We start from the raw sequence: 24,627 nt of genomic DNA, 5'->3' as shown, positions 1-24,627 counted from the left end.
CACTATACCTAGTGGAACCCACTCAACATTTATATGCCCTTGGAAAGGTTCCTAAGGGTGGCAATTGAGTCTGATTGGTTAAAAAAGTAATGAGAGACAATTAATACCATAATGAGAAGTGGACCTATTCCAGTGAGGGTCTTGGGGTGCAGGAAATCAAGCACCTAAATCTTGGTCAAAGAGATTTATGAATTTCCATATCACCTGTCTAACAAAAACCTGTGTTTGAATATCTCCAGTGATAGGGAACTATCTTGCAAAGCCATTTGGGGAATGGCTCTAATCATTGAGGTGAATCTTCCAGACTTAGAGTAACTTCCATTCCTGGTCCTACTTCTGCCCTTGGGAGCTGAGCAGAATTAGTCTATTCTCTCTTCTATGAAAAAGCCTTTGGGATATTGGCAGGTGATAATCCTGTTTACCCTGCATGGATGGCAAGGAGAAGCCAGGCCAGAGATTTGAAAAAGGCCCCCAGGTAATTGAGACTTGGCTGGAACATGATTCTGGCAGAGTTTTTTGGCCACCAGTCAGAGGCCCAGCCAACATAGCCTTACAGAGAAGGAGTCTCTTTTATGGAGTTGCACAGGGAGAGGGAGAATCCAGCTCTTCTTGAGAAAGCCAGAACAGCTCCCTTTTTCTTCTGTGGGAGTGTGGGAGGAGCTGTCCACATCCCCTAGATCTCCTTTGGGAGGAAGGGTAGCATTGGACCCAAACTTCCTGCTACCACCCTGTTCTGCCCACCCCCGAGAAATACCACCAGAGACAGAAAACATGATATAGCCGCAAAGACAGTGCAGAGGATTTAGGAGTCACAAATTCAAGTAATAAATTTGCCTCTCACTGAATTAATTACCTTAGGGAAATTCACTTGACATGAACCTCAATTCAAAGGAAAAGTCTCAAGCAGCTACAGGTAGTAACAAAAAAATAAGCAAGCATCGATCATAAAACCCTGCCTCTATCACACACTGGGTAGGTGACCCTGGACATGTCATGTAACCTCTCATTAATAAAGGCAACTCTCTCAGGCTATAAGTAGTGGAGAGGGTACAAGATCTAGAGTGATAGAGGGAGTTTCCTCACCCAAAGTTATCATCATCATGAGAAATAGTATCCCTCTCTCAACTAGATCTTGGGAACTTAATACATTCTTTGGTTCAGGATGGATTCTAGCTCCCCATTCTCAGAAACCATTACACTCAGCTCCAGTGGCTTTGAAAGTATATGATGCAAGATACTAAAAAATAGGAAATAATTCTTTCTCCCACCAACTCCCAAGTCTTGCAACACCCAAAAGGTATGAGCTGCAACTCCATAAGTAAAGATGCAAAATATATCCCATACTCTGCATGTGAAAGATATATTCAGCATGAAGTTGAGAGTAGATGAAGTGATGGATAGTGAACATTCATATGGTGCCTTAAAATATGTACTCTAATTGGTTAAAAAGTAATGCGAGGGGCAGCTACATGGCGCACTGGATAAAGCACAGGCCCTGGATTCAGGAGGACCTGAGTTCAAATCCGGCCTCAGACACTTGACACTAGCTATGTGACCCTGGGCAAGTCACTTAACCCCCATTACCCTTCCAAAACAAAACAAAAAAAACAAAACAAAAAAAAGTAATGAGAGAATGAATATTATGAGAGGTGGACCTATTCCAATGAGGAGAAGCTTAGGGTACATGACAATGAGCACCCAAATCTTGATCAAAGAGATTTATGAATTTCCATATCACTTCTCTGACAAAAGGGAGAATCTACATTTCCCCAAACCTATCTAAGTGAACATGAGGAGCAGGAGGAATCTACCCATTCGCCTAAACTTAGAATTTCTTTACTGTCTTTGATTAGATCTTAGCTATCCTGGCTGGGTATATCTCTGCCCAAGATTTCCCACACTAGTTGATTTCTGGATGAGGAAGTAGAAAAGGTGAAAAATCCTTGGTCCTAATTCAATAACTAGTTATTAAATATGAGAAAAATAATTTCTCTCAAATAGGTAGATATATGGTTAGATAGCTACGACTAGACAGAAAGAAATATGGATCATTAGAGAGAGAAATAGATATAGATGGTTGGCTAGATAAACAGACCCAGATTAATTATTAAGTGCTTACTATGTGACAGACACTGTACTCATAATACAAATAATAAGTGCTCATAATACAAATATAAGTGAACAAGATAGTCCTTCAAGGATCATCCTTGCATACATTCTAATTTAATTAGACATTACATTAGACAATAAAGAAGGAAAAGACAACATAGGGAATCTGAAAAGGGATGCAAAGTTGTTGGCAATGGGGTCCCACAGGAAATGATACTCTGGGCTAAAAATTGACCAATTGTTCAGAAAGACCTCAGATAAAGGCATGCCAAACTGGGAATGCAGCTGGTGAAGAGGTAGAGAGGGAGTCAAGTCAGCAAGTAGGTGCTATAATTATCCCCTTTTTTACATATGAGGAAACTGAGGCTGAGAACAAATGAATAAAAGATTTATTAAACATTTATAATGTGCTAAGCACCGGGGACAAATACAAATATAAGTAAGCCAGTCCCTGTTCACCATGTGGAAGGTTTCAGCTACAAGTCAGAAGGAAAAGTCCTATGGTCCTTAGAGCACAGATGGTAAGCCCTCATCTTTAATGTCATTTCCACCAACAAAATCCTATCAGTTTCTCATGTTGACTCATTTACCAGTGACAAAGCTGAGTGAGGTTAAGTCTAGGGTTACAAGCTAGTATCTGCAAAGATTTGAACTCAAATATTCCTGACTTCAAGGTGCATTTCTGTAGCTCTTCCGCTATCTAGCTGCCCTTCTACCTCTTCCTGCTCTGTTTTGTATCTGGTCTATGTGTCGGTACACTGGGGCCTCCTTGACAACCAAAATCAAGTCTTCCCTTCCCATTGGCAAAGGGACCCTGAGCTGCATGCCACCTTGGTTTCTCTCTGCTGCCACAGCAACTTTGCCTTGCTCATGAATCTAACCTAAGAAACCTGAGGTTGGAATGAGGGGAAACAACTTCCTAAAAGAAAAATGTAAGGGGGAGATTGTAGCCAAAAAGAGTTTCTAGGAGGATATGCCTGGAATTTGGGATTTTTGATTTGTGTTTCGACAAAGGCCTGGGCATGCTGCCCTCTTAAAATTACCATTAAGTTGAATTTATGACCGAGTAATGGTGCATTTCTCTCATTAAAGAAAGATCTCCGCTATCTGTCTGGGCTCAAGCATGACCTGTGTGAGAAAGCCATCAATCACCCAACCCCAGGGGCTGTTCTTTTGTAGGCCCCGGGAGGGGAGAGAGGGAATGCCAGAGCAGTTAAGGTCAGCTTTGGAAGTCTCCTCTCAAGGGGACAGCAAATCAGTTGGGGGATTTGCTGGGGGATGAACAGAATAATTGATCACCGGCATATTGGCATGAGTCTAGGGCTGGAATGCCTTTGAAACCATTCCCAAGTGGCCTAAGGGATGAAGGGAGATTTCTCAGTGAGTCTCAGATGAAGAGTTATGGGCCTTGGGCTATGCTCTTGACTCTTCAGTGGACTTGTGTGCCTCGGTGGATACCAGTTGGCCTCTGAAACCTCTTTCTCTCTCTGTCAAAGAGGTAGAGTAATGGAGAGGGACCAGATGGTGTTTGTTAAATGCTGCAAGATGAGCACACCAAGGCGAGTCATATTAATTGGAGGGGAGGAGGGGGCCTTCTGGGGAAACTTTCTCTCAAATTGTCATTGAGGTCAGGGAAATCTTTTTTGCATGAAAAGAAACTGATTTTAACCCTTGGCACATACAGGCTAAGTCAGAGGAAGATTTTCTTTCCAACTAAGCTCAGTACACCCCCTTTTTCCTCTTCAAAGAGTTCTTCATTTTCTGGCTTCCACATACAGAGAAATTGGGGTTTCACAAGTAGCGTAGTCCAAGGGAAAGTGCACTGGCTATAGAGTTAAGAGGGTTTTGGTTAGAATCCCATTTGCTTGGCTTATTAATTATGTGACCTTGGACAAGTCACTTTGCCTCTCTGGATTTCTGTGTCCCCATCTGTAAAATAAGAGGGTTAGACTAGATGACCTCTTTGGGTCCCTTCCAGCTCCAGGTCTACAAACCTTCCTCTGACACTTGCCAGGTATATAACTTCAGGTAAATCACTTCACCACTATAGAACTCAGTTCCTTCATCTGTAGAATGAGGACATTGGACTAGATTGTTCTAAAGTCCTTTCTTTCTCTATATATATGATTTCATTACCCTGTGGTTTCCCCAAACTTCAGTTTCCTCCTCTCTAAAATGAGAGGGTTAGACTAGGTGGCTCCCTAATGTCAGGTCAAGAATCTTTTACTAAGCAATGTGCCAGGTACTATGTTATACACAGGGGGTGATACAAAGAGGGGAAATCAAGTCTTCTTCCAACTCTAAATCCATCTGTTCGGACATTTTTTAGTCAAATTTTCAGATACCCAATAATAGTACTTCTTCTCCATGCATTTCCTTTCCCCCAACCCTAGAGCTAGAAGACACTTTACAACATGTAATGTTAAATTAGAAGGAAACTTGGAATTTAGAATTCTAGGATAGCCAGACATGGTAGCATAGGCCTGTAATCTCGCGCTACTAGGGAAGTTGATACTGATAAATCACCTGAGCTTAGGACTTCTAAGGTGCAATAAATCTGAAGCTAATTGAATATCTGCACTAAAGCCAGCACCACTATGGCGCACCCCAGGAACGAGGTGGCAGGGGAAAGGGGATTGCCAAGTCAGGGTTGGATCATCCCAGGACAGAAATGCAGTAGGTCAAGACTTCCAAGACAATCAACAAGATACTCAAGCCCCATCAGTGGTCACTGGACTGCCAGCATAGGTCAGATAGTGATACCTAAACATAAAAACATTAAAAATGACATATAAAAAATGACTTATATAGCCAATTAATGGCAGACTTAGAACCCTGATCATAATGAAGGCCTTCCCTAATCTCAGTCCTATATTCCACATTCACAGAACTAGGAGAAACCAAAGCAATGGAATGAACACATATGTGACCTTTTTCCTATTATTATTATTCTATATGTCTCATTATAGGGAAGCTAAGTGGTGACATAGTGCACAGAGTACTAGGCCAGGATTCAGGAAGCCTCCTCTTTCTGAGTTCAAATTTGACCTCAAACACTTACTATGTGTCCTTGGGCAAATCACTTAACCCTGTTTGCCTCAGTTTCCTCACCTATAAAATGAGCTGGAGAGAAGGAAATGGCAAACCACTCCAGTATCTTTGCCAAGAAAAGACCACATGGGGTCACAGAGAGTTGGACAGGACTGAAAATGACTGAACAACAACAAGCTCTTTAAGGTTGGCAAAGAACCTTACATCATTTATCCCATTTAAGCCTCCCAACAACCCTCATTTTACAAATGAGGGAATTGATGCAGATGGAAGTTAAGCAACTCGCCCAGGGCCAAACAGCTAGTATCTGAGGCAAGATCCCAACTCTATTTTTCCTAACCTCAAGTTCAGCAGTCTCTTGATCAAACCACCCAGCTGCATCCTTTGCCATGAAGGAAAAGTGGGTAAACCAGCCAGGCACATTTGCTGATGATTTGCAAAATGAATTTTTAAAAAATATATATTCTGGGGTATTTAATTGTATTGACTGGGCTTCCAACAGCTGCAGACCTTGGGGAATTGAGAACGACATTCCTAACAGACCACATCACCTTTGGCAGGTGCCAAGGATACATACACACTAAGACTCCAAAGGTTCAGGCATCCTACTATAAAACCCATGGGGTCGTTGTGTTCCACAATCTTGCCAGCCTGCTTCCAAACATCCACAGAATGTTCTAAGACTCATCCCATTATGGGGGACTACCAGACTAACTCTTGGGAGACGCTGTATCAAGTCACCACATCAAGTGAGTTACATATCAAGTAAGAAACTGCTACATGGGACACGTAAACTAATAGCCTCTTCTTTCTGAAAGGAAATGATGAAGGGGATGGTTTCAGGAAAAACCTGGGAAGACCTGTATAAACTTATGTAAAATGAAGTTAGCAGAACCTGGAGAACAATCTACATAGTAATTGCAATATTGTAAAGATGATTACAAAGCTAAGAAAGACTTAGTAACTTCTGATCAGCACAATGATACACCACAATTCCAAAGGACTAATGATGAAAAATACTATCCACCACTAGATAGGGCATGTGTGGGGAGCATATGGCTAAAGAAGAATGGTTTGTTTTTTTTTTTTTGTATGACCATACATACTTATAATGGGTTTTGTTTTTCTTGTCTTCTCAATAGGTGTGGGAGAGGGGGGAGGGAAGGAGAAAATTTGAAACTAAAAAAGTAAAATAAAATAAAAATCTCTCTTCTTTAAAAAAAAGATTCAGAACATTCTATGTAGAATTAGAAGGGACCTTTGAATATAAACAACATATTGTGAGGTTCTGGTTTTGAGCCATTCCGCTATCCATTTCTGTTTTATGGGGTGAATTCATCCCATCACATTCAATATTATAATTACTAGTTGTCTATTTCCCTTCCCCCTATGTTTCCTCACAGTTTCTTCTTCTCTCTCTTTTTATCCCATCCCTCCTCAGAAATATAATTTACTTTTGACCACTGCCTCCCTAACCCCTTCTAAAAGTCCCTCCCTGGGCTTATCACCTTGTCCTTATATTTCTCTGAGTTAAGAAGACTTTTATACCTTGTAAAATGAATATGTTATTCCTTCTTTAACCCAGTTCTGATGAAAATGAGGTTCCCACACTACTCTCCTTCTACCCTATTCTCCCTTCCACTGTATCAATACTTCTGTTCATGCCTCTTTTGTATGAGATAATTTGCTCCATTTTACTTCTCCCTACCCAGTTTTATTGTTTAGGATCATCCCATCATAATCAACTCAACCCCAAGCCTTCTATGTATACTCTTTCAAACTACCCAAGTAATAACATTCTTAAGAATTACAAACATTATTCTCCCATATAAGAAGTAAACAGTTTAAATTAAATCCTTTATAGTCTTTCATGTTTACCTTCTTGTGTTTGTCCTCATTCTTGTAAGTCAAATTTTCTGTTCAGTTCTGGTCTTCTCCTCAAGAATACCTGAAAGTTATTTAGTTCTTTAAATATCCATTTTTTCCTTGCAGGATTACTCTCAGCTTTTCTGTGTAGATTATTCTTGCTTGCAAACCCAGTTCTTTTGCTCTTTGGAATATAATACTACATGCCTTTATTCTTTTAATGTAGAAGCTGCTAAATCTTGACTTATCCTGACAGTAGCTCCACAATATTTAAATCATTTTTTTCTAGTTGCTTATGATATTTTCTCCTTTACCTGGGAGCTTTGAAATTTAGCGATAATGTCCCTGTGAGTTTTCATTTGGGGATCTCTTTCAGGTGGTACTAAGAGGATTTTTTTTCAATTTCTATTTTAATAACCCTCTAGTTCTAGACCTTCAGGACAATATTCCTTAATTTCTTGAATTATAATGTCTAAAATACTTCTATTTTTTTAACCATATCTTTCAGGTGGTCCATATCTCTCCTCAATTCATTTTCCATTTGTCAGTTGTTTTTCCAATGAGATGTTCCACATTCGCTTCTATTTTTTCATTCTTTTGATTCTTATTATTTCTTGGTGTCTTCTGAAGTCATTAGCTTCCTCTTGCCCAATTCTAATTTTTAAGGAGTTCTTTTCTTCTGTGAGTTTTTGGATCTCTTTTTTTCAATTGATTGACTTCTTTTTCATAATTTTCTTGTATTCCTTTTATTCTTTTTCCCAATTTTTCCTCAACCTCTCTTATTTGATTTTTAAAGTCCTTATTAAGCTCCTCCAATAACTCTTTTTTTAGCTTGTGATCATTTTACATTTTTTCTTTGACACTTTACAAGTAGCTATTTTTACTTCATCATCTTCTGAGTTTGAACCCTGATCTTCTCTACCACCACATTAGCTATCTATGGTCATTTTAATGGCCTATTTCTTGGCTGTTAATCTTATATTAGAGTCAGTCTCTGCTCCTGAGGTGAGGGGGATAATGCCTCAGACTTGGGGGGGGGGGGTAGGGAGGGTTCTGTGCTGTTGTTTTCTGAGCTCTATCTGGGGGCCTTTTACCTCTTGTTTCTTCCACTGTTCTATAATCCAAGGCCAGGTGTGGTCAGTTTCTGAGGCTCATGCCTTGGTCTATGGGTACCCTCAGGCACTTCTCTCTACCCCTGAGCCACAGACAGAGTCCCCAGCACTGCAGACAGCAAATACTTTGGCTCCCAGAGGTCCCTGTGGCCTCAACAGCCAGTTCACCCCCTCTGCCTGGGAAGTGACTCTTCTCTCCTGTTAGTGACCCCAGCAGGCAGGGCCCCAGCCTTCTGACCACACTCATTATGTGTCCTCCCTCCCTTCTCTTCAGTCTGCAGCCATGGCCTGGGTCCTGTCTGGTCAGCTCCTGGGCCTCCATCCAGCACCTACACCTACAGAGGGTCCCCAAACCTTCCCCTGATCAGCTGCCCAACCCTCACACCATCCCCGGGGGTAAAAGCTCCGGAAGCTGAGGCTGCACCTACCCAGCTGCCCCCAGGGCTTGTTGCTTGTTAACCCTGTGAAACCTGCCATGGGGTGTCTGCTCTTCAATCAAGCCAGACCATCAACAGGAGGTCAGAACTTTCCTAACTTCCTCCTAATTGACCAGATAACTGCTTTACTTAGCATAACTTTTAATTAGTTCTGCTGCTCTAAAATCCACTTCAAAGGCATATTTTAAGTTATTTTATTCCACAATACCTTGGTTTTTTATTTTTTGGGGGGATTTTGTGGGGCAATGGGGATTAAGTGACTTGCCCAGGGTCACACAGCTAGTAAGTGTCAAGTATCTGAGGTCGGATTTGAACTCAGGTCCTCCTGAATCCAAGGCCAGTGCTTTATCCACTGCTCCACCTAGCTGTCCCTGCCACCACCCCTTGGGATCTTGAAATAAAGGATATTAGAATATTCTATATAGAATGAACATTCTACACTGTATAAAAGTCATGCAAAGAAGACGTATGTTTGGATCACAATGCTGTGATGCAATAGAAGGAGCCTTGGACGCGAGTTAGAACATAGGTTCAAATCCTGTCTCGTCTACTTCTTACTTATATGACTTTGGATAAGTCACTGAATATCCCTGTGCCTCATTTTTCACAACTGTAAAATGAGTAGTTTGCACTAGATGACCTCCACCTTTCCAGCTCTAAATTCATGATTCTATGACCCAAGATATAGCCTATTTCTAAAACCCTTAAGACCCAAAGTTTGTCCATTTATCCCAATAACATGCCAGCCTCAAGACTGTTTCTCTTCTCTTGAGAGAGGTGCTACAGAAAACAGTGGGTGTCTTGTGTGTGAATCAGGGTTTTCCATTCAAATCAGGAGGGGAAAAAAAAAACATTTTTAAGCATTGCCCCCTTTGAAGTTTCTGACTCTTCCTATATGATCTCTGATGGAGTCTAGCAACCAGAAATGGTCTTTCTAGGAGCCCAGTTCCCAAAGGCATCCATTGTCCTTGCTGGCTGAATGTGGGATCTGTAGCTCATTCCCTCTTAGCCCTTTCTCCCCCCCAATTCTGTCCCCCTTATAAGCTGGTAGACCCATCTGAGAAAGGAGAAAGAGGCCCCAAGTTGTCTGAAAGTTTTAGCTTTCCTTCTGACTTCCTTTCAAGATGTAAACTAACCCTTTCAATTAAAACCATCTCTGCCTATGTTCCATTTAAGTCAAAAGGCTCTCCCTTGGTTTTCAGTCCCTCCCATTTTCTGTGATCAAACAAAAATTTCATGTGAGGCAGAACTCAGATTAATTTCAGTCAATTAATCTGGGTCTTGTAGAACAAATGACAGAACATACTTTTCTCCTATTTATAGAGGAATGGAGGATTACAGGTATGCAATAGTGTTGTATTTTCAAATGAGGTCACTGTCATTTGGCTATGTTTAATCATTTCTTGCTTGTCACATGATAGATAATGTGCCTGCACTCACATATACCCAGGTTTTGTTCTGGACAGGACCTGTCCCCAAAGTGAAGGAATCAGATGTTTTTCCAATTCTTGGGCTGATTATGCAACCATACCAGTAAAACTCTGGAGAAAATCAATAAAGTAAAAGCTGAGAAACAGCCCATATCTAGGTTCTCCCCAAAAGGGATTACAGGGTCTCTTCTAGAAAAATGTCCTCGGTCTATAAAGAAGATGAGACCTAGAGCAGATATTTATTTCCTACCTATTTTTTATACCCCCAAACTATTAAAAATACCAAAAACACATAGGAACATGTAAACAAAGACTTAAAACATGAAAAAATAATTTGTCACTCCTCTTATACTCTCTCAGAATGTTGATACAACATTAAAACATGAAACATTTTGTAGGACTTAGGGAAAAAAGATATTTCACTTTTATTTGGAACTGTCACAATTTGCAAGTGTGGGTCTACTGACAAACTATGCCTGGATTGAGACTTTCTTATTCCTTTCATCTCTTCCTGACAGTGAATGAACGAATGAATGAATGAATAAGTGAAGGAGGGAAGGAAGGAAGGAAGGAAGGAAGGAAGGAAGGAAGGAAGGAAGGAAGGAAGGAAGGAAGGAAGGAAGGAAGGAAGGAAGGAAGGAAGGAAGGAAGGAAGGAAGGAAGGAAGGAAGGAAGGAAGGAAGGAAGGAAGGAAGGAAGGAAGGAAAGAAGGAAGGAAGGAAGGAAGGAAGGAAGGATTTTTTCAAACACTTACCACTGCAAAGCACTATGCTAAATGAGAGAGATACAAATAGAAAAGTCAGACAGTCTCTGCTCTAAAGGAAGCCACACTTTAATAGGGGAGACACATAAGGAAGGTTTCAGCTACAAGTCATGTGGAAAAATCCCACAGCAGGCAGTGTCCAGCATCAGAGGGCCCCGCAAGCCCCATGACTTTGATGTCCACTTCTGCTTCCCTTTCTCTTCTGTCTCTTTCAAAAGCTCCTAACTTCTAGCTCCAGACAGGCTTTAGCTCTGGGAGTTGCTCAGCTTTCAAATAATCATTGGTTCCATTTAGCCTCTGCTGTGTGACCCAAAGCAAGAGGCTTAAACTCTCAGTGCCTCCAGGCAGCTCACTAAAACTCTTCAGTCTATAGTGCAGGTGCTGACCTACATGGGCAGAGGAAGTCTTCTCACCAAAGAGTCTCTACACAAATGAAATCACAGACCGCACCTTTACACAGATAGAGAGACACAGAGAGATGAGGATGAGAGATGCAGATGGAGAGACAGAAAAACAGAAACACAGGTAGACGGGAAGATACATAGGCAGGCAGAACAGATAGGTTGATAGAGACAGACAAAGACTGTCTTGATAGCTAGATATGTAAATAGAGAGATAAACACAGATGGATAGACAGATTGATGAACATAGACAAGACAGAAAAAGACATGATAGGCAGATAGATAGATGCATGGATGAATGAATGAATGGATGGATAGAGGGAGGATTGGAGGGATGGAGGGATAGATAGATAGATAGATAGATAGATAGATAGATAGATAGATAGATAGATAGGTAGATGATGGATAGATAGATAGATAGATAGATAGATAGATAGATAGATAGATAGATAGATGCATGGATGGATGGATGGATGGATGGATAGATTAGATAGATAGACAGGCAGGCAGACAGAATTATCCATATATGTAATGGAGAACTGCCTTTAAGTATATAAAGGGTTTGCCCCATTTGTTCTGCCTGATAAAATGATGCTGAATTAAATGCAGTCACAGAGGCAACACAACACGTAGAAGTAGAAAGAGAGTTGGTCTTCAGCCCAGGAAGACTTCTGTTCAAATCCTGCCTCTGAAGCTGGCTGTGTGGCCCTCAGGAAGTCACTTATCATCTCATTGCCTCTAAGCAACTCCATTAAGACTATGAATTGTGGGGCAGCTAGGTGGTGCAGTAGATAAATCACCAGCCCTGGAGTCAGGAGTACCTGAGTTCAAATTCGGCCTCAGACACTTGACACTTACTAGCTGTGTGATCCTGGGCAAGTCACTTAACCCCAATTGCCTCACCAAAAAACCCAAAAATCCCCAAAACAAACAAAGATTATGAATTGCAGTGAAGGTACAATTTGCATTAGTAAAAGCAATTTCCTCCTTTTTTGAATGTCCAGTCAAAAATAATGGTACATTTTACAAATTAAGAAAAAAAAATCCTAACTGTTGAGCTATAATCTCCATTGTAAAGGGCTCACAAGCAGAGACAAGCCTTCCCCAATCCTGTCTAGATGCATCTCTGGATTTTAGGGAAATGCAGATAGGGCCCTGATCTTTTCTAAATAGCTCGTTTTTGTTTAAATGTCTCAGGTAAGCTCAGCTGAACCCTTTAGGAGGAGCCCAGGTGAACACAGAAATCAAAAGAATGGAGCTGACTAAACCAGCAGCCAGGGACCTCACTTGGCCACATTCCTCAGATCCAAGCAGACCAACAGTACATGAAAAAGAAGCCTCTCCCCGCTCCCTCCCTCCAAGATTCCTTCAAACTGGAAATATAAGCAAAGGCAGGAGGACTCACGCACCCTGTGCAACTGACCCCCATCTTGCCTCCACTCAAGTAAACTTTCACTTTGGAATCTGGGCTGTTGAGATCAATCCTGAACACAAAACACATCTTTGCAGTGCCCTATTTATTATAACAGCACCAAAAGGTTATCATCACCCCTTGCCTGACGTCAGCTCCTCCCACACCTACCTCATTCTGCTGCCTACCACTCTGTGTGGTCCGGGGCCCACCCCTCCCCTTTCTATCAGCAGCTGGACAGGGGATTCAAGTGTGTGTGTGTACATTTCCTAAAACGGACCAAGAATGACCCGATGGAATGTTATTCATGCTTCTCCGAATTCCCAGATCCACAGAGCCTACGTCTGTGTCATGAAGGCAACCGAATTCACTCAGGCCCATTTTAAAATATACACAACCCCAGGAAATGTTCTTACATTCCAGAAACCTGGAATCGGTTGGTCTTTCTCAAGGTGATGTCATCTGCATTACCTGCTGCTTATAGCCAGGTGTATGCCACAACAGATGGGGAACTGACTCCAAATTGATAGCCATGTGTACTTAGGGAAGAGATGAAGAAGTGACTAGAGCCAAGCACACCCCGGGGGCTAGTCTCGGCTCTGACACTAGCTAGCTGTGTGACCTTGGGCAACACAATTCACTTCTCTGGCCCTCGGCTCCTATACCTGTTAAATTAAATGTGTTAAAGAATCACAGAATCACAGGATTTGGGGGAATCTTTAAAGTTTTATATGCTATGGTTACTCCATCCTCAACTTCTTACTCTCACCCCTCCCATACCCAGGCTGTTGCCTCAATTTTAACTCTTAATTCCAGTATCTTCGCTGTGTTAATTATTTCCTGTTTGTCCTGGATAGAGGTTGTTCATATAGAGAGAGATAGACATAGACATAGACATAGAGAGATAGAGATAGAGAGTTAGAGATAGAGATATATTTGTTTGCTTGTTTCTCCCCTCTTGGATCCTAAGCTCCTTGAGGGCAGAGACTGTCTTTTGTCTCTTTTTGTATGCCAGTGCTTAGCACATGGTAGGTACTTCATAAATGTATATTGAGGGGCAGCTAGGTGGTGCAGTGGCTAGAGCACTGGCCCTGGAGTCAGGAGGACCTGAGTTCAAATCCGGCCTCAGACACTTAACACTTACTAGCTGTGTGACCCTGGGCAAGTCACTTAACCCCAATTGCCCCGCAAAAAAAAAAAAAAATTTAAATTAATAAATAAATGTATATTGATGGATCGATTGATCCCAGCTGGAGGTAAATTCCTTGAGGGCAAGGACTGCTTGGGCTATTTGTCTTTGTATCCCCAGAGTTGCACACTTAATAGATGTTCATAAATAGTCATTAGTACCTTGGAGAATCCTGGCAACATAAGATAACAGAGCAGTGTCTCTGCAGTCACCAGACCTGGATTCACATTCTGACTCTGAGGTTTATTTCCAGTGTGATCTTGACCAAGTCCATTTGTCTGTGAGGTCACGGAGAAGGAAGTGGCCAAAGAAGAGGTATGACTGATGCTTGGAATGACAAATTCAAGGTACAGAAAAATGTCTCGATCAACAAGCAAAAATACAATTATCATCCATATGATTTACTTGTGAAGGAATGAAAACAGACAAATTGATTGTGCAAAGATGTAGGGAAACGGGATGGCGACATGAAAAGAAATCTACATTTGGAATCTGAGGCCCTGTGTTTGAATCCTCACTGTCATTTACTGACAGTGTGACTTGGGGTAAGTCACTTAAACTCTCTAGTTCTCGGGGTCCCAATCTGTAAAATGAATAGTTTGGAACAGATGAATTGTCGGGTCCCTCCCAGCTTGAAATCTATGATTTTTTTTTAAAAAATGAATGTAAATAAAACAAATTCAACACCGGGTCTCACTCTGAGCATTTTGATGAATCAAATGGTGGTATTTTGTGGATCGACTACTGGCAAATACTGTGAACATTTTTCTACTTTCATAGTTTAAATGAAGTGCTCAAGCTCGAGTTCAAACTCAGGTCACTACATTCATTTAAATTTAGAACAAGCCCTCCAAATTATAAACATGGGAATCTATCCATTTAGATGTTCAGGGTATCTCCAGGCCCTGGTTCATCTTAATTGGAAATCACAGCTTCGTTTGACAGACAACCCCTACAGCGGACCTACAAGAAACAGAGTCAAGTCAGGCCACCAACAGGAAATCCATCCTAATGGAGCTGCCCAAAGAGTGACAGGATGTGAAAGAATGTGCATGCTTTGGGGGAGAGAAAGGTGAGCCAGTCATGTCTCGAGGGAGAGATAATAACAGGACAGCCTGGTGCTCTGAAAATATTTAAGGAATCAGAGAAAGGCTTCCGGTATGTCGGGTGGGCCTTTTACGGAGGAATTCCATTCCATTCAATTCAACACATATTGATTAAACACCTACTGGGTACCAGGAACCACAGATAACAAGGCAAAAACATCCTCTACACAGCTGTCAAATTAATCTCCCTAAAGCACAGACCTGGACCATGTTACCTCCCTCCCCCTATTAAACAAGCTCCCATGGCTCCCTATTACCTCTCCAGGATCAAATATAAAATCCTCTGGCATTCAAAGCCCTTCTTAATCCACCCCACCCCACCCCACCCCACCCCCATCCCCAACCTTTCTATTCTTCTTTCTTTCTTTCTTTTTTCTTTCTCTTTCTCTTTTTTTCTTTTTTATGTTTTTTTTATTTTTTGGCGGGGCAATGAGGGTTAAATGACTTGCCCAGGGTCACACAGCTAGTAAGTGTCAAGTGTCTGAGGCCAGATTTAAACTTAGATCCTCCTGAATCCAGGGCTGCTGCTTTATCCACTGCACCACCTAGATGCCCCCTCTATTCTTCTTAACACCTGGTATACCCATCCCTCCCAATTTGATCCAGCAGCATCGGCCTCCTAGCCATTCCTCCCACAAGACACCCCATCCCTCACCTCTGGGCATTTTCACTGGCTATCTCACATGTGTGCAATGTCCTCCCCTATGATTTCTACCTCCTGATTTCTCTGGCTTTGTCCAAGTCCCAGCTAAAACCCCACCTTCTACAGGAAGCCTTTCCCAAAGCCTCTTAAGTCTAGTGTCTTCCATCTGTTGGTTATTTCCAATTTATTCTGTATAGAATGTGTTTGTACAGAGTTGTTGCCATGTTTTCTCCCCCAGTAGATTGTGAGCTCCTCAAAGGCAGGGATTGTATTCCTTCAGTCAGTCAAGAAACACTTATCAAGTCCCTTCTCCGTGCTAAGCAGGTTCCATCCCCAGCACCAGACACATAGTAAGTGCTTAGTGAATGCTGTGTTGACCAACTGACTTAGAGGAAGCTGGTCAGTCTCCCAGAGAGTCTGGCCCAGGCTTGCAATATGTTCAATGGCCTACTTCTCACTGCCCTGCTGCCCACCCCCTCTCCCAAACTCCTGGGAGGAGAAGCAGAGAAGGCAGCAGATGTAAGGTACACAGCAAAGGTTCTGGGAAAGGTTGACTAAGACAGGACCATGGGCTTGGTGGCTCAGGGCCAGACAAGGCCATACAGGGACAACTGTCCCAACAAGGTCAGTGTAACAGCCCTGCAAGAAGTTGGGCAAAATCGCTTGCCAGCAAATAAATGGCTCAATGGATAGGGTGCTGGACTTGGAATCTGAAAGACCTGAGTTCAAATTCAGCCCTCCACATTTACTAACTGTGTGACCCTGGTCAACTTACTCGTTTTCTACCTCAGTTTCCTCATCTGTAAAAATAGGGATAACAAACCCAAATTTGTTGTAAGGACAAAATGGGGGGGGGGGGGAATTAAGTACTTTGAAAACATGAAAATACTTTATTAATGCATATTATTGTTATTGGTTTTTGTTGTTTAGTCATTTTTTTAGTTGCGTCTGACTCTTTGTGACCCCATTTGGGGTTTTCTTGACAAAGATACTGGAGTGGTTTGCCATTTCCTTCTCCAATTCATTTTATAGATGAGGAAACTGAGGCAAACAGGATTAAGTGACTTGCCCAGCATCACACAGCTAGTAAGTGTCTGGGACCAGACTGGAATGTATCTTCCTAAATCCAAGCCCAGTACTCTATCCCCTATACCACCTAGTCACTTTATATTATTATTATTATTATTTTTAATTTTTATTATTATGTACCCCGGTAAAAGCCCCAGTCACCCCACCCTCATTTTGGCTCTGATTATATGATTCCTATATGTGCAGAAACCAATTCGTTCCACTGTGACCAGCCCAGGCTAAGCAGGAATATAGACTAAACTGGAGTGTTTATGGGCAGTGACCAGCAGCACTTTCTAGAAGAGAAGTCCTGACAATAATAGTCAGCCCATAAGGTACCAGAAGCTGAATTTGGCCCATAGTAATGCCTCCTTTTGAACACATTACAAGCTTCTCAAAATAGTCTTGAATCAATTATTCAGGAAGGACTGAAACCTAACACTCTACCTCTGAGGTTTTCCTTCCCTAGCCAGTGTCCTCCCCACAACACCACCTCCCTTTCCAACTACATAAAGCCAGGACAACTGACTTCATTTGGAATTTCTACAGCCCTGCTTATTATTTCAAACTTCTTAGGGAAGTAGATTGCTATCTTTCCCAATTAACTAGGAAGGAAACTAAAACAGAGACAGCACCTGGCATGTACCAGAATCCAGGTTTAACACTAGCCTAGGAAGAAGGGTAAATATGGTGCAATTTGTCTTCAGTACTAGAGACATCATAGTGTCAAATCGAACTTGCTCTCAGAAGGTCCAGGCCCTCTTTTTTTTAGGCTTTTAACCATGAGTAATATCTCTGAGGTATATATGGTTGGGGTTTTTTATTATTATTAGTAGTAGTAGTAGTAGTAGTAGTAGTAGTAGTAGTAGTAGTAGTAGTAGTAGTAGTAGTAGTAGTAGTAGTATATGCTTTAACTGCATAGGAGGGGAGAAGGAAGAGAGGAAAGGAATAAACATTTATTAACTGCCTTCCCCATACCAGGCACAGTGAGAAGTACTTTGTTAATATTAGCTCATTTGATCTTCACAATCATTCTATAACAACAGGAACAATAGATGCCATTCTTATTCCCATCTTACGGTTGAGGAAACTGAGGAACACGGTGATTAAGTGACTTATGCAGGGCCACATAGCTAGGAAGTGTCTGAGGCTGAATTTGAACTCCTGTCCTCCTGACTCCAGATCCAGTGCTCTATTCACTGTGCCTCCAGTCTTTAAATTGTATTTGTCTTTGCAACATTGTTGTTATTGTATAACATCCTCAAGAGATAGAGTTAGAGGGATTCCTCAGTGCCCAGGCAGTCCAAGCCATACCCCAAAAGGAATCCCCACCACATACTAACAAGTGGTCATTCAAGCTGCTCATATGTAATAGACATAATAGACACAGGTAGATAGCTCCATAGATAAATAGATATAAGTAGATAGATCAATAAGTAAATAAATTGATAGATAAGTGGATAGATGAATAGACAAGTAGGTTGATAGGTAGATCAGTAGATGGATGGATAGATACATAAGTATATAGATCAATATATAAGTAGACAGGCAGACAGATAAAATAAAGATAGATAGATAGATAGATAGATAGATAGATAGATAGATAGATAGATAGATAGATAGATAGATAGATAGATAGATAGATAGATAGATAGATAGATAGATAGATAGAATAGATGGGTGGATGGATGGATGGATGGATGGATGGATGGATGGATGGATGGATGGATGGATGGATGGATGGATGGATGGATGGATGGATATATGAACTAATATGATTAAGGGTTTTTTTGGGGGGGGAGGTGAGGCAATTGTGGTTAAGCAACTTGCCCAGGGTCACACAGCTAGTAAGTGTCAAGTGTCTGAGGCTGGATTTGAACTCAGGTCCTCCTGAGTCCAGGGCCAGTGCTCTATCCACTGCGCCACCTAGCTGCCCCACTAGTATGATTAAGTAAGCTGATATATTTCTTTGTAACAATCAAGAATTATGTCAATGGAAATGATTTTTTAAAATTATTCTACCTTCCTTTTCAAAGACCTTTCTTCTCATTTTTGCCCCACTCTCCCAAGGGCAACATCCCTTCAGATATTCACCTGTCATGGAAAGATGGGTTAAAGGAACTGGGGATACTTAACCCAGAGAAAATACCTGGGGGCCATGATGGGCACCTTCAGGATTTGAAGGGCCATCATATGGGAAGGGGAGTAGTCTTATTCTGTTTGACCCCAGAGGGGAGAATCAGGAGCAATGGGAAAGAGAGGAAAGGCAGTTGCAAAGGGGCACATTGAGGCTCCATGTCAGGAAAAATTTTCTAACAATTATAGCTTCCAAAGGTGAGATGAGCGACGTCAGAAAATGTTCGGCTCTCCTCCCTTAGAAATATTCACAGGACATCTAGGTGGTGTAGTAGATAAAGCACCGGCCCTGGATTTAGGAGGACCTGAGTTCAAATCCAGCCTCAGTCACTTGACACTTACTAGCTATGTGACTGTGGGCAAGTGACTTAACCCTCATTGCCTCGACCAAAAAAAAAAAAAGTATTCAAGAAGAGGCACAACCACCCTTTGTGAGATATGTTATAGTAGAGATTAAGAGGCTACATGAGCAGTGGATTGAGTGCTGAACCAGGAGCCAGGAAGACCTGAGTTGAAATCTTGCAACATCCTCTTTTTTTGGGGGGGGGGCAATGGGGGTCAAGTGACTTGCCCAGGGTCACACAGCTAGTAAGTGTCAAGTGTCTGAGGGAGGCCGGATTTGAACTCAGGTACTCCTGAATCCAGGGTCAGTTCTTTATCCACTGCACCACCTAGCTGCCCCTGCAACATCCTCTTGCTAGAAATTTGACTTCCCCCTCACCCACTCCCCAGACAAGTTGTCTTTAAAGTGAGGAAGTTAGAATCAATGACCTCTATGGTCAACTTTGAACTCTATATCTCTATGATATAAATGTGAACTATTTTTACTGAGCACACTTTTTGTATATGGGTTGGACTCAAAGTCCTCCCTTCCAATGTTCAGATTCTGGGATTCTGGGCTCTAGTGGCCTTCTCTCCCCCACCCCTCCTAAAAACTGACTCTCCAGGAACCATCAGATATTTGGTCATTCATGCACATCTGAATGTGAATTTAAGCTATCTCTACAAAAACATTCATAACTGCTTGATTCATAATAGCAAAAATTAGAAATAACCCTTACATAGCAATGAGGAATTGGTTGAATAAATCATAGTATGGGAGCATAATGAAGTGCCCTAGAAATGGCAACTATGAATATATATATATATATATATATATAGAGAGAGAGAGAGAGAGAGAGAGAGAGAGAGAGAGAGAGAGAGAGAAGGAAGGTTCATGTGAAAAAATAGAATTAAAACATTCATAGACACTGACTAAAACCCATGAAATTAGTAACAACAACAAAATGTAGGAGACATGAAAAAATAAGTATTTATAAAGCAGCAACTGTATGCGAGGCACTACACTGTGTCTTACAAATATTACCTCATTTCAACCTTACAAAAATACTGAGAGGAAGGTATTATTATCAGCTCCATTTTACAACAGAGGCAAACATGGGTTAAAGTGACTTGCTTAGGATCATACAGCTAGTAAGTGTCTGGGGTCAGATTTGAACTCGGACCTTTCTGATTCCAATCCCAGTGCTCTATCCACTTTGACCCTAAGCTACCTCTAAAGGAAGAGGTTCGCAAAGCAGGAAGATGCAGAGAAAAAAGTTCAGAAGGGTTAGGATATCAATGAATCAATCATTCAATGAGCATTTATTAAGTGTTACCAATGTGCCAGGCACTGTGAATACAAAGACAAAGAATGAAAATAGTCTCTGCCTTCAAGGAGCTTACATTCCATTGTAATAAGATTTTTTGTTATGATCTTATTAATGTTCACATACATATTTTTTTTCCTAAAGACTTGTCAGTCAACAAGCATTTATTGAGCAACAACTATATGCCAGGCACTGTGCTAATCACTGGGGATTCAAAGAAAGGCAGGAGACAGTCCCAGATGTCAGGGAGCTCATAATCTAATGGACAAACTGTAAATAGTGGGATTCATTAATTTTTTCAGTATCTTCATAACTGTATTTCCATAAAATTGGTTTCCTTTGCTATCATAGATATAGATAGATAGACAGACAGAGAGACAGACAGATGCATTTAAAAACATGATTGTGAGAAGGTCTCCAGAAGCTTCACCAGACTGCCTATTCAAGGAAAAAAGATTAAGAACCCCTAGTGAAGAAGACCTTTAAGGCCTCCTTCTCTAAATCTCCCATAACAAACATTCTTTTCAAGTATCAAATGACTCTATAACAGGCCTGCTAGAAAGGATGGATATCAAGCATTTATACCTTAGTGTGAAAGTTCACTTGTGTGTTACCTCTTGTAGACATTTGCATAACATTTGCATATGAATGAGCCCAATTGTAAAGTGAAAGTTTTTGTATCATTTGAGATACTTTGACCATCAGCATAGAGATGGCATTAAGTAATTTGTGGGGGGAGTTGCCTTTCCCAGGTGCATGACATCATTTTGGTAGCTGAACCCCCTCCATCTTCTTAAAAGATCAGCCCTACCACAATCAAATAGAAAGAATTGTCATGGGGGAAATGAGTTGGTGTGGGTGGTCCTTAAGTATTCCTCTTTAAAGAATCACACCCTCTTGCACACAAATCCAATTAGAATAAAATAATCTTTCATTTAGGAGCTAGAGAAAACAACTGGGAGAGAGAATTCAAAGACTTCTCTCAAGGGGAGATGGTTCAGAGAGACGTTCTCTGAGATACTATCTCCTTGAACAGGAGAAAGGCCATAGATTTTGTAGATGGTAGATGGGGTGATCACCACCTGACAATGTAAAGTTCCCTTTGGGGGTGGGTGAAGGCTCCAGTGAGGTGGTTGTCAGGACTTCTGGAGCTATCTCTGTCCCCTTGGTGCCACTCAAGCAGCAGCCACGCCTAATAGGCTTGTCCCAACCGCATAACAGAATCGATGACCCAAGCCCCAGACTTTGAATCCTCAATCCTTTTGCTTACTCTAAAACCTCATTGTGCTGCCAACTCACTCAGGACAACCCACCAAATGATAAATAATAACTGGTTGAATCCTAATTTTTTTTCCTTTTTGTGGAACAATGAGGGTTAAGGGACTTGCCCAAGGTCACACAGTCATTAAGTGTCAAGTGTCTGAAGCCAGATTTGAACTCAGGTCCTCCTGAGTGCTTTATCTACTGCACCACCTAGCTGCCCCTGTTGAATCCTATTTCAATGTGTGGAAGAGAGACTAGGCTCTGGAAGGAGCTACTAGGCAGGTTTTGAACTTGAGTCTTGCTGATGACAAGTGTAGCATTCTATCCAATGGACCACATAGATACCTATGAAATCCTTGAAATTTTGAACTACCCAGTCAGGAACCCAGGCACTGTTAGCATATCAAGAGCAGGGAACAGGGATCCCGGGGAGGTGGGGGGGGGGGGAGGTATAGGATCATATGTTCTGAATATCTAAGTGGTACAGTGATTACAGTGCTGAGCTTGGAGTAAGGAAGACCTGGGTTCAAATGTAGCTTCAGAAACGTATTACCTGTGGAATCCTGGGGAAGTCACTTAACTTTTGTCTGCCTCAGTTTCTTCATCAGTAAAATGGGGACAATGATAGCACTTCCTTTCCCATAGTTGTTGCACGGATCAAATGAGATAATAATTTTAAGGTGCTAAGCACAGTCCATAGCACAGAGTTGTTTTTTATTATTATTATTATTATTAATTATTTTAGCAACCTCAGAGATCATCTACTACAAAGATTCTTAACCTGGAATCCTTGAATTTTGTTGGGGATGTTAAAAAAATTTTTGATAACTGTATCTCCATATAATTGGCTCTCTTTGCAGGCCTACATATTTTATTTTATGCATTTAAAAACACTGCTCTGCAATTGTGAATGACAACTACTCTCAGCAATGCAATGATCCAAGACAATCCCAAGGGACTAATGATGAAGCTTATTATCCACCCCCATAGAAAGAACTGATAAAAAGAGCACCTGTGGATTGTACATATATAACCTGGTTGCTGTCTTGTGGAGGGGAGGGGGGGAAAGGGAGGGAGGGAGAAAAATTTCGAACTCTAAATCTTATGAAAATGAATGTTGAAAGCTACCCTTACAAATAACTGGACAAAAACAAAATAAATGTTTGTTGTTAAAGTGAAAAATTAAATAAAAACACTGCTCTGAGAAGGGGTCCGTAAGCTTCCCAACTACCAAATTGTGTCCAATGAGGGGGATAAAGAAAGATCATGACCAAAAAAAAAAGGTTTCCAAACCCCAATCTAGTCCAATTCTTCATTACACAGATGTGAGAAGGCTTAAGTAATTCGTCCAAGGCCACATGGGAAGTAAATGCCAGAAGTAGAAATCCCAAACCACTGGACCACACTGCCTCCCAGGGTTCTGTTGATCACATTTTTTTCTGTAGTTGAAGAAATCTTGTGTATCCTCAATTGTTTCTCACTCTAAAGAGAACAAACCGCAACGGGCTTCTAGGTGTATCCAGAAAGCAGAGGCCAAAAGCAACCTGAAGAGGAGGCACAGAAAAACATGGGGGAAAGGGAACACACAGAGAGCATAGAGAGCCAGGATTGGTTTACTGAGGTCAATTCATTTCAATTCAGTTAGGCACCAACCAAGGAGCAAAGGAGGCTATTTCACTGAATGGATGCTATTTAAAAAAAAAAAAAAGTGGGGGAAGCTCACATATTTAAGGCCCCCTCATATTAAATTTTCCCCAACATCCCCAAGACAATGAAGTTAGGATTGGACTTTTCCATTTCCACATAACTCCCCGGGTTCCCTGCTATTCTTCTATGAAATCTTTTCTTTTTCAACGGAGCCCTTATTATTCATTTTAAGTAACTGGTTTTGTTTCTTGTTTTGTTTATTTTTGTTTTCTAAATGGAGACTCGAGATTTGGAAAGGCAAGTGTGGTTCGGTGGAAAAGAATAATGGATTTAGCGTCTGAAGACCTGTGATCAAATCCTGCTTCTGTTTTTTATTACCTGTGTAACCTCAGACAAGTCACTTCATCTCTCTAGGCCTTGAGTTTCCCCATCTTCCAAATGTGGGGCTGGACTATTTATCCTCTTGGGTCCTTTCCACTTTTTAATCTATGATCCTGGGACACCGGCAGCCCTCGTCAGTTTCCTCGTCTATAAAATAAGGCAGCTGGATTAGATGGCCTCTAAGATCCCTAATGGTTCTAAACCTATGATATTGTGAATGCATCACTGAAGAGAGCTCCCGGGGAGGAAACTCCCTCCCCCAAAGCAGATCAGTAACACCTCTGTAACTTAGAATTTGTATCTCCCACTTCTTTAACAGTGTAGTGAGGGCAGCTAGGTGGCGCAGTGGATAGAGCACCGGCCCTGGATTCAGGAGTACCTGAGTTCAAATCCGGCCTCAGACACTTAACACTTACTAGCTGTGTGACCCTGGGCAAGTCACTTAACCCCAATTGCCTCACTGGAAAAAAAAAAAAAAAACAGTGTTGTGAACCCTAGGTGTCTCAGAAAAATGTTTTTAAATGCACAAAATAAAATGGATAAGATTTCAAAGGAAACCAATTACATGAAAACAGAGTCATCAAAATATTTTGTAAAAAAAATCCATATATGTGCTGTTTATATGTATGTGTATATGTATGTATGCATATAGGCATCTACATGTGTATACATATGTACACACATGTACACACATGCACATACTCATCCACATACACATTTATCTTGGACCACAAATTAAGGACCCCTGTTTAGAGAGTTTCCAAAAGCATTGAAAGTTTAAGTCCTACGCTTGGGATCCCATAGTCATTATGTGACTTGAGCTCAAGGCTTCTGGAGTCCCAGCCCCACCTCCTATCCCCTTCACCAAGCTGCCTCTCAAATATATTTAACCTTTCCAAAAACATTCATCAGAAGGACACTGTCCCCTACATCCCCTCAGGATGACCTCAGGCTAGACTAGAGAA

The sequence above is a fragment of the Dromiciops gliroides genome, chromosome 5, assembly GCF_019393635.1.
Source record: "Dromiciops gliroides isolate mDroGli1 chromosome 5, mDroGli1.pri, whole genome shotgun sequence".
NCBI classification, from domain to species: domain Eukaryota; kingdom Metazoa; phylum Chordata; class Mammalia; order Microbiotheria; family Microbiotheriidae; genus Dromiciops; species Dromiciops gliroides.
Note: the sequence above shows the minus strand (reverse complement) of the source record.